Raw genomic sequence first — 12,487 nt, 5'->3', positions numbered from 1 at the left:
CTATTTATTATTATAAGTGGCAGTTTTTGCATAGGATTTTCTATTTCTTTAATGTCTTTCTCATTTTGTTGTAAATGTCATTTTTTGATAAACAAGTTTTTAAGGAAATATTTAGTGTGGCTTGACTATACTGATATTCATAACATAAATTTGAATAATTAGACTTAAAATGTTCAAATTTTAAATTCATAATAATTAAAGATGTTCTTTAAACTGGCAGTTTTCTGATTAATATGTGCATATTTCTATACTAAATACTATGCTGCTTTCAGATTTAATAAAATGATACTTTGATCTCAGTCTATGGATAAAAGAAGAGAAGCAAATGAAAGATTTGGGTTATATTTAAATGACAAGACTCTGATTCAGTGAAATACAGGGCTCTTTGAAAAAATCAATAGACTTTCACAGCTTAAAAGAGGGAATCTTACTGCAAGTAACTCTGTCTTGTAAATGGCTCTTTCAGTTCAGTAAGATAGACAACTAGCTCAGCCATACTAGTATCAAATTTATTTTTTCTTGGTTTTGCTCTGAATTTGTACCTTACTTCTAATAAAGGGAATCTTTTTTTTTCCTTGTTGGTTATGCACATTTTTTTTTTAACTTTGAAAGTGAAACTCGCACATTTGTGTCTGACTCTCTGCAACCCCATGGACTGTAGCCTGACAGGCTCCTCTGTCCGGAGAATTCTCCAGGCAAGAAGCAAGAATATTGAGTGGGTAGCCCGTTCCCTTCTCCAGGGGATCTTCCCAACCCAAGGACAGAACTCAGGTATCCCTCATTGCAGGTGGATTCTTTATCATCTGAGCCACCAGGGAAGCCCCAAAATACTGGAATGGGTAGCCTATCCCTTCTCCAGAGGATCTTTCTGTTCCAGGAATTGAACTGGGATCTCCTGCATTGCAGGCAGATTCTTCACCAGCTGAGCCACTAGCAAAGCCTTTTTTTTTTTAACTTTAGATTTATTCTAATTTTTCTGCCCTGTTTCTCCATGTAAAAATCTACTAATGAATTTTTGATATTTGTTTTAGGCTTGCTAGTAAGTCTACACACACTGTGGTTAGACAGAGTATAATTCTGAAGCGATTTTTTTTATAACATCTGCAGGGATGACTCTCCCTCCGTTCTTCCAATTTCTGAGTCACTGGAAATAAGTCCTGTTGCAGAAATGAATAGCTAATAGTTCTGAGAAGTGGAATAGAGGTATTTTATGGAATTGAATGAGTAGAAGTATTGAACAGCAAGATCTGACTGGCATGGAAAAACATATGTTACAGCCTAGTGCAGATAATCACAGGTGCAGTGGTCTTTTCTAGAGAAGATAGAATTGGCTATGTGTGTCTGACAGAAAATAACTATACAGCTAATATTGTATCTTGATTGAAAAGGAGTCTAGTCTTATTTGTCAAATTTTTTTCACAGGTTATGAAGCTGGCAATACAGGTATGATTGAAAGGCCATCCTATTTGGGGGCCATTTAACATTTTTCTTTTTCTGGACATATATTGGTCCATACTATAGAATATTATATTATGAAAAGTTTGCACATGATCATGCAAACTCTTTTTCCCAAAGAGTGGTTTTGAATTTTCTTTAAAAATTTTTGGTTTTGACTTAATTTATGTACTGAAGTTTGTAATATCAAACAGTAATTTTTCAGGCAGAAAATAAATTATAGTAAAAACTTAAGCAACTTCATCATATCTGAAGTTATATGGTTTCATTATAATATTGAGTCAGAAAATAAGTTTTGAAAGTTTAATTCACCTAAAAGACAAAAAGTGAAAATATTATAAGAGTGACTGTTTAGATATTAAAGATATCTTCAGGGGGAAAACAAAACAAAACAGATTTCTTTGAGTTGTAGTTACTACTCTTGCTTTACAAGATATATCTACTTCACAGAACTCAAATACTTGCCTTTACAATAAATCCCAATATTCTTTCTCACTTTTCCCCCATAGAATAGAAAAAAAGTGTGGTTGTGATACCAGTTTATCATAGCATTTGTTGGACAATAATGTTGAACAATCTCTACCCTGATGATTAAATTCGGTTGAAGTAAATAGGAGAGGTAGCCTATATTATACCTAAGGCTTTGAAACCCAGGATTCTGTACTAGGAACAAAATATAATAAATTTGAAAGACTAACCTATCGCATTTCCTTCTCACTTAGCCAGTATCCTGTATTTCTCAATGTATGCAATTGATTAAAGACAATGAAATTGAACCTTGCCTGGACTCTGCTATAACTGAGCACATCCTGTTCCTTAGTAAGAGGGAAAAATTTTCACATCCTTAGAAAAACTAAAAATAGGTAACATCCTGTCTAGCACTAGCCTCTAAATAAATGCAAATTTAAACCTTTTCCTGTAAGTTGCTAACTTCCTAAGATAAACAAGTTTATCTCTGACTTTTGCAACACTGACACCTAGAGATATGTGACTATCCTTACAGAAGAGATAAGATATGATAATGTTTTCCCCCACTGTGAAATGAATGACAGTAACCATGGTTTTATTTTTAAATATTTGTTCTATCTTTTCATCAGGGAGTTGGTTCTTTTGAACTTTGGACTCTCAAACCATGTGCAGATAAAACATTTTTTCTTAATGTATTTATCTATGAGTTTTTTTCTCAAAGTGGAGGTCCCATCAAAATGTTCAGATAGATTTAACCACTGGTGCTTCTAGATAAGTATTGTCCAAGAGCTATAGCTCGTGTGTCCCCACACCGAGGTCAGCCTTTTTCAGGTCCAAGAATAAATCTTGCTTATCAGAGATGGAAGTTTTTCTCTTGATGAGATTGTTACTGTTTCATTTTCTGTTTCTGGAGTATGTCTGGTTCTCAGTGAAATCTAACTCTCTTTTGTACCTGATTACCTGTTTATGACTTCCCTTAGTGATAACGTTTTGGGAAGCTATTTTGATTATAGGATCTGATTAAGTGGTCTTTGTTCCTTATTGTTCAGTTCTATCCTATTCTTTGCACTCTGTAGACTGCAGCACACCAGGATTCCCTGTCCTTCACTAACTCCCAGAGTTTTCTAAAACTCATGTCCATTAAGTCAGGGATGCCATCCGACCATCTCATCCTCTGGAGTCCCCTTCTCCTCTCTTTCTTTCCCACCATGAGAGTCTTTTCTAATGGGTTAAAATACTGGAGCTTCCGCTTCAACATCAGTCCTTCCAATGAATATTCAGGGTTGATTTCCCTTAGGATTGACTGGTTTTATCTCCTTGCAGTCCAAGAGACTCTCAAGAGTCTTCTCCAGCATCACAGTTTGAAAGCATCAAGTCTTCAGTGCTCAGTCTTCTTTATGGTCCAACACTCACATCCTACTAGTCATCCTACATGACTACTAGAAAAACCATAGGTTTGACTATACGGACACTTGTCAGAAAAGTGATGTCTCTGCATTTTAATATGCTGTCTAGCTTTGTCATAGTTTTTCTTCCAAGGGACAAGTGTCTTTTAATTTCATGTTTGCAGTCACCATCCTCAGTGATTTTGAAGCCCAAGAATATAAAATCTGTCACTGTTTCCATTGTTTCTCCACCTATTTACCATGAAGTGATGAGACCAGATGCCATGATCTTATTTTTTGAATGCTGAGTTTTAAGGCAGCTTTTTCACTCTCCTCTTTCACTTTCATCAGGGGGCTCTTTAGTTCTTTGCTTTCTGGCATCAGAGTGGTGTCATCTGCATAGCTGAGGTTATTGATAGTTCTGGCAATCTTGACTCCAGCTTGTGCTTCATCCAGCCTGGCATTTCTCATAATGTAATCTGCATGTAAGATAAATAAGCAGGGGGACAATATATATCCTTGACATACTCCTTTCCCAATTTTGAACTAGCCCATTGTTTCATGTCTGGTTCTAACTGTTGCTTCTTGACCTGCATACAGGTTTCTCAGGAGACAGGTAAGGTGGCCTGGTATTCCCGTCCCTTTAAGAATATTCCCCAGTTTGTTGCGGTCCATACACTCAAAGTCTTTAGCATAGTCAATGAAGCAGAAGTAGATGTTTTTCTGGAATTCCCTTGCTTTCTCTACGATCCATCAGATATCAGCAATTTGATCTCCAGTTTCTCTGCCTTTTCTAAATCCAGCTTGTACATCCGTAAATTCACATACTGCTGAAGCCTAGCTTGAAGGATTTAAGCATCACCTTGCTTGCATGTGAGATGAGCATGATGATGCAGTGTTTTGAACATTCTTTAGCATTTCCCTTGCTTGGGATTGGAATGAAAACTGACTTTTGCCAATCTTGTGGCCACTGCTGAATTTTTCCAAATTTGCTGATATATTGAGTATAACACTTAACATCATCACCTTTTAGGGTTTAAAATAGCTCAGCTGGAATTCCGTCACCTCCACTAGCTTTGTTCTTAGTAATGTTTCCTAAGGCCCAGTTGACTTCACACTCCAGGATGTCTGGCTCTGGGTGAGTGATCACACCATCCTGGTTATCCAGTTCATTAAAACCATTTTCTTGTAGTTCTTCTGTGTATTCTTGCCACTTCTTTTAATCTCTTCTGCTTCTGTTAGGTCCATACCATTTCTGTCCTTTATTGTGTTCATCTTTACATGAAATATTCCCTTGGATTCTCTGCTTTTCTTGAAGTGATGTCTAGACTTTTCCATTCTATTGTCTTCTATTTCTTTACATTGTTCATTTAAGATGACTTTCTTATCTTTCCTTGCTATTCTTTTGAATTCTGCATTCAAATGGGTATATCTTCCCTTTTTTCCTTTTCCTTTCTCTTCTCTTCTCAGCTATTTGTAAGGCTTCCTTGACTAATCATTTTGCCTTGTTGCATTTCTCTTTCTTGGGGATGGTTTTGGTCACCACCTCCTGTACAGTGTTAGGAACCTCCGTCCATAGTTCTTCAGTCTTTGTGAGGTAACAAATGACAATATGGGTGGTTTTATATGTGATTTACCTTAATCTTAAGTCTTATGATTTTGTCGTTTCTCTTTTGGAATGATTTTATCTTTGCCACCAGGTTGCAAGACATTACAAGACATAGATTAGTAGGACCATTGGACTGTATCACTTCTGAGGTTGAAAAGTTTCTTGTGTCAATTTTTGTCTTCAATATAGGGGATATTATAATTGAGAACTTCAGTAATATTAACAAAATTTAAGATTTTTAAAAAACTTAAAAAGTGTTTGCAGTATTTCTAATCAAAGCAAATACTTGAGCAAATTAATATGATTAGCTAATTTGAATTCATTTTGATTTTATCATAGTCCAAAAATAAGTAAGTGTATATAATTTGTGTACAATTTGGGTAATTTTTCATAAAAATCCTAATTAATTTGAACTTGCTAATATCTTACACTGGTTATAAAACTATATTGTTATAATAATTACCAAAAGTATTTTAAATAATACAATTATTTTAAAATATGTTCAACTAAGTTTATATTAGTTTTTAGAATATAAAATTGTGTAAAAAATTTATTCCACTTAAACATATGAATGAAATAAAAATATCACCTTGCAAAAAAAGCATATCAATAATATATATGATTTTATACTATAAATATCAGTTTAAGCATAAAATTTCTGAGATCCTTAACCAATATAAACTGTAGAATGATCTTTGACTTTATTAATATACAAAATTTGTCTGCCTGTAAATAGAATTTGCAATAGATTTCAATTTAAAATTATTGAGACTACAAAACAGCAACCCTAGATTGCCGCACTATCAAATGATCATTGCCAAATAACTTATAAAGATTTCATAGATTATTGTGACATTTAAAAATATGTTCACATTGGAGATATATATATATATATATGTATATTTTATGCATGTGCACCACATTTTTGAAGCATTCTTACCAGACACACACACACACACACACACACCAGAAAACATGGGTGTATTAATTAACTTGATTTTAGCCATCCTTTGTAATATATATGCATATAAATTCATCACATTTATACTTCACATATGTAAAATTTTGTCAATTGTACCTCAGTAAGACTGGGAAAAATATGTATACACATGCTATCATATTCTTCCCCTCAAGACATAGATCTTTGTTTCCCCTTGAATACTGAATATGCTGAACTTAGTAACTCACTTTCAAAGAGGAGTGAATGGGAAAAATGATGGGATATCATTTCTGATAGGATATGCAAAAACTGTGGTTCTGTCTTGAGCAAACTCACTTTTCTAGGACCATGTACTCTGAGCAAGCCATCTGACATATTATGTGAGCATCCCATATGGAGGGGCCCACATGGTGACAAGTTGACTGTATTTTCTTTTGCTATCCTGAACCAGAACTATTCAGCTGTTATTCCTGATTTTCAGAAATTAAGATAATAAATGTTTGTGTTTTAAGCTGCTAAATTTTGGTGTAATTTGTCACATAGCAATAAGTAAATAACATTATAGTGTTCTTGCGTAAATTGATTTTTCTCACTTTAAGAAACATAAAAGTGATGTTAAAGTTTGCTCCTGGGGCAAGATTACCTCTAGGATGTGAATGTTGTGCCCATATATATTTTTGTTAGGATCTTAATGATACAAACAATTTAGTTTTAAAAAGGAATTATAGGCCTCAGTGAAGTTTAATAGATAGTGATTTATCAGCCAAGCCTTAGAGTAATAGAGAACATGCATCTAAATCCTTGCTGATTGTCAGATATGAAGATTTCACGTTTTGTTCAGGTACCATCATTTCCCCTTCAGGTCCAGAAATTATCTCTTCATGTTCCTTACTATCAGTTGTGCATTCATAGCTAATTCCCTGTCTCCTACACTTGAAAAAGGAAGCAGTACTATTATGACTTACAAGGCAATGGTCCTTGGGAAACTGTATTGAAATAACATAGATCTTAGCTCTCCATTTCTCCAATACTATTTATTTAAACCCAGTTACATCATTATTCAGAATGCTGCATCATTCATCATCCATTGTGCTCCTGTGAATACTGGTTTCCAATTACTCTATGGTTATCATGGTGCTTCATTAATAATGATCACAATACAATACTTGTTCAGAATATGCAGTAAAATGTGGACATATTTTGTTTTCTGCTCATGTTAAATTTATTATTCAGAATTTTATAGTGTAAGTGTTGGATAACATATCATCCAATCACGATTTCTCTTGAACTGTTTATGTTGTAACCCCTGCATTACCAGAATGTGGACTTTTTCAGTGTTGACTGTCCACCTGCTGACCCATTTTTGCACACTACACAGTGAGAGGGTTAGGCAAGGAGCTTTGGATCGTATAAGAAGAGTAGCACCATCTGTGGAAGGATTGATTATTTCTACTCAGGCTAAGCTTAAGACCAATGTCAGAAAGCAGAGCGTTGCAGTTTGCAAAAAGGCAAGAGTGGGCATCAGTTGGAAGGGTCCATGGCATTGCAAAATAGTAACCTCAAAAGTCTGTAAGTCCTTGTGGGAAGCGGGTGCAACCACTCCTAGAGGACTCCCTGTCATATGGTGAGGATCCTATGGAGGGGATGGAAGTGAAACATGAGAAAGTGTGGACACACAGGTAAAAAATACCTGCTGTCACCTCTCTGCCCTCAGATGCTACAGAAAATAGATGATAACACAGCAGAAATACTGACAAGTAAACGTATGCCTGTAGTTTGTATCAAAGTTTTCCTGTCTGTTTCCCAAAGCACTGAACTTGTCTCATGTCCCATGTGAATGAGTCATTCCAAACACCATTGCCATCATTGTCAGCATCATTCTAGAGACTCACTCTTGCTTACTTCTGTGAAAGAAATGCTACACTGGCCTGCAGTGGGGAATCTACATCTGCGGCACAGCCATGGGCTTGGCAGTCACTCCATAGACTCACATTCCAGGGACCTGGACTGTCTGCATGGACGACAGGGCTGGGGAGTATTCTGAAGTGGAGACACTGAGCCTGAATCCCAGTGGAGCTAATGCAGGAGCACATCTGACCTAGAGGTATCTTGCCTGAAGTGCGCTGCTGAGCTCTGCTGGGCCAGTAGAGGGAGGCAGGCCCTTCAAAGTGAAGGGCAGGGCATGTCTTGAGGCCCAGTGTGAGGGTCTGAGTAGTAGCATACTAGGGCTGAAAGCACACTGGTTCACTAGTAGCAAAATGATACATATGCATTGTCTGCTTTTAAGTGAAATGTTAGAAATTTAATGTTTAATTCCTTACATTGTAGGCATTGTTTTATAAATAAGATTAATATATTTTAAACACTTTAAATGTATTCATTTAATTATATGTGGATGTCTAAATATACTCATATAAAATATCTAAACTATAAATCAAAAGTTATAAATTGTAAAGAGGACAATATTTCAGAAAAAAATTGATTTTTGAGTATATAATGTTTTAAACAGGTCTCAGTGAAACATTACTGCAGGCTACCTTTACACAACTTGATAATATAGACCTGCAAGTCTACTTTTTTCTTAGGCTGTACTCTTTTGGGGGAGAAGCTAGATTAAAGCAAGTATACAAACTGCCTTTGTTGAATCATATCACTTTTCATGGAAATGTGGTTATTTACATGCATTCATAAGAATCTGCCCTCTTTTTAAACAAATTATAACTGGACAGATCAGATTTCTAACCCTGGCCATGACAAAAATGGCAGGTTTAAGTACATGATTCATCCAATTAGCTGCAATAAATCTGTTATTAAAGAAGAAAGATTATAAAATCTCTCCTGGGAAAATGGCCTCATACCTCTTCTGGGGATTATGAAATCACAGCCTCACAGGTTGCATGGGGAAAAGAGTTGCCCCAATAGAATGTGGCCTCTTGAGATGAAACTTCCAAAAAATTGTGAAAAAAAGTAAAAACATATACCGTTATTAATTTTTATTAGATTTTATACTTCAGCACTTTCTAGTATGGTATCTTTCTGATAGTTTTATAAATGCAAAACCATTATTTACAAAAAGATTTTTATAAAGATATTCATTTCAATGTTGCTTAAATATAGCAATAATCTGGATATAACCTAAATATTCATCATTTTAAAAACCTGGAAAAGATATATGTATGCATATCTTTATTTCATATACATTTAATCTGTGCATAGACACATATGTACTTATATGTGTATACATATATGAAATAAAATATGCATATAAATGTTCTTCACAACATAATTTTTACTGTTATTAAAATGTAATCTATCCACAACACAGAAAAATACAAGTTACTGTTATTACCAATAAGCAGTGAAAATTGCTCAAAATAACATCTGTGTATGTATATGTGTATATATATATATATATCATTTGTATTAAAAATAACTTTGAAATTATGTAAATGTATCACAAGGTCTTGAAGAAAACAGACAGTACTGCTGCACACATGAGGTTCTTTTTTACTTTGTGTTTTCTTGTATGTCCCAAGCACACAAGGATTAGTAAAAAATAGATACAAAGAAAGTACATTTTCTGAGTGATATCATCTTACTAATCTATTACCAATGTCGATTTTTTTCCCAGTAGTGATGATGAGGTATACTAATAATCTCACTTTGTTTTCTGTCTCATTTGTAGTTATTTGTTACTGTTCTTTATATGATATCGAGAGCTATTTAACAAAACAATGTCTTCGATCTTGCAATTTGGTTCTACAGTCTCCTTATGTTTTACTTAATTAAAAGTGGTTCATAGACATGCATTTTATATTTATTGGTGTCACAGAGCAAGGTCCTATATACATGTGAGTGCAAACACAATTATCTGTGGACATACAAATACACCCACAGAAACATGACTTTCAGTTCAGTTCAGTCCAGTCACTCAGTCGTGTCCGACTCTTTGCGACCCCATGAATCGCAGCACTCCAGGCCCCCCTGTCCATCACCATCTCCCAGAGTTCATTCAGACTCATGTCCATCGAGTCCATGATGCTATCCAGCCATCTCATTCTCTGTCGTCCCTGTCTCCTCCTGCCCCCAATCCCTCCCAGCATCAGAGTCTTTTCCAATGAGTCAACTCTTCTCATGAGATGGTCAAAGTACTGGAGTTTCAGCTTTAGCATCATTCCTTCCAAGGAAATCCCAGGGTTGATCTCCTTCAGAATGGACTGGTTGGATCTCCTTGCAGTCCAAGGGACTCTCAAGAGTCTTCTCCAACACCACAGTTCAAAAGCATCAATTCTTTGGTGATCAGCTTTCTTCACAGTCCAACTCTCACATCCATACATGACCACAGGAAAAACCTTAGCCTTGACTAGACGGACCTTAGTCGGCAAAGTAATGTCTCTCCTTTTGAATATACTATCTAGGTTGGTCCTAATTTTTCTTCCAAGGAGTAAGCGTCTTTTAATTTCATGGCTGCAGTCACCATCTGCAGTGATTTTGGAGCCCCCCAAAATAAAGTCTGACACTGTTTCCACAGTTTCTCCATCTATTTCCCATGAAGTGATGGGACCGGATGCCATGATCTTCGTTTTCTGAATGTTGAGGTTTAAGCCAACTTTTTCACTCTCCTCTTTTACTTTCATCAAGAGGCTTTTTAGTTCCTCTTCCCTTTCTGCCATAAGGGTGGTGTCATCTGCATATCTGAGGTTATTAATATTTCTCCCAGCAGGGGCTTCCCTGGTGGCTCAGTTGGTAAAGAATCCACCTGCAGTGCGGGAGACCTGAGTTCGATCCTTGGGTTGGGAACATCCCCTGGAGAAGGGAACAACTACCCACTCTAATATTCTGGCCTGGAGAATTCCATGGACTGTATAGTCCATGGAGTGGCAAAGAGTCGGACACAACCGAGTGACTTTCACTTTTCCCTTTCATAGTGTAGTGTAGCAGAGAAGATACATCTCTTTTACTTTCCAAAGGATCTGCTTCTCTCATTTTATATATTCATATTCCTGTTATCATATAAATTATATATAGTACATCTGGTTCATGCTTGTCCAGAAGAATATTACAATTATTTCACTTTATGTAAATCTACTTAATTTAGGCATGTTTTGCTTGAATTGTTTAAAACAAATTAGCTGAGATGGCAGAAGTAACACCATAAGGTTAATCAGGATATAGTTTGTTGCATGGACACTGAGTAAGTTCAACAGTCAGTGAAAACACAGTGAACGTGAAATACATGCAGTCAAACTGAACACTGACAGTGAATATGAAGTAGGTGCAGTCAGACTGAACACTGAGGACAAATGCTTCTAATATGGTAATTGCCACATTTACTCCACTCATGAGCAGAGGGCTACAGATTGACCTGATGTTTATGAAGGAGTCTAAATTTATGCTTTGAATATTATCTACAAATATGGCTGTTAATTTGTTTAACATCACAAAAGCATAAAAATTGCAAGTGCTCTGGGCCTACTTTAAGCTCTGAAAAACTTTTACCATTTTTTGCTTCTATTATAAGTAACCAAAATACAACACAAACTAAAATAGAACTCACTGATTTTAGTAGATTACATTTGAAAGAGTCACAAAAATTTGTCATACTAAAGGAATTTTCACAAAATAAATATGAGGCAATAACAAGATATTGCTTTAAAATGTGATGGCTATAGTCATGTTGAGGATCTAGAAATAAAAACAGCATTTTCAGTATTAACTGGAAATTAACAGCAAGAATTATTTCTGTTGGCAGATAGGGTTTGGTATAATTTATTTTTCCTCCACTTTTCTCTTTTTCTCTGAGAAATGTATGCATTACCTTTATAAGAATGTATAATACACTTTTAAATACACTTAATATTTAAAATTAATATTAGAAGTATTTCTAAAATCACAAACAACCTCCAAACCAAACAGATGTATCATTTTAACAAGTAAATAAAACTTTGAAATATTACAGAAAATGATTTTTTAAAATATCAAATTGCATTTAAATTACAATAGAGACCTGCTGTAAAATGGGAACCAACTGCAAACTTTTTGCTAAACTAATGATATTTTTACAAAATAGTCATTTTATAATTAGTGTACAGGTTTTTATATAAAAGAGATAGAGCTTTATGTAATGATCTGTAATAAACCTTGGTTCTGATAATTGTGTTAATGTGACACAAAAGAAACATATTTCTAAATTAATACCGAAATTATAAAAAGATAATTTACTGACAGTAGGTGAACAGAAATTTTTGAATTCTTTTAGATCTCTTTCATTTTTATAACAATATATATTTGCCTCTAATGCAAAATAAAGTTCCACATCAAAATTTAGCTCATTTTTTTTTAAGAAACCTTTACCTAAAAAAGATGTCCTTTTCATTATAGGGGACTGGAATGCAAAAGTAGGAAGTCAGGTAACACCTGGAGTAACAGGCAAATTTGGCCTTGGAGTACAGAATGAAGCAGGGCGAAGGCTAACAGAGTTCTCCCAAGAGAACGCACTGGTCATAGCAAACACCCTCTTCCAACAACACAAGAGAAGACTCTACACATGGACATCACCAGATGGTCAACACCAAAAGCAGATTCTTTGCAGCCAAAGATGGAGAAGCTCTACAGTCAGCAAAAACAAGA

This window comes from Ovis aries, chromosome 2 (assembly GCF_016772045.2).
Source record: "Ovis aries strain OAR_USU_Benz2616 breed Rambouillet chromosome 2, ARS-UI_Ramb_v3.0, whole genome shotgun sequence".
NCBI lineage: Eukaryota > Metazoa > Chordata > Mammalia > Artiodactyla > Bovidae > Ovis > Ovis aries.
Note: the sequence above shows the minus strand (reverse complement) of the source record.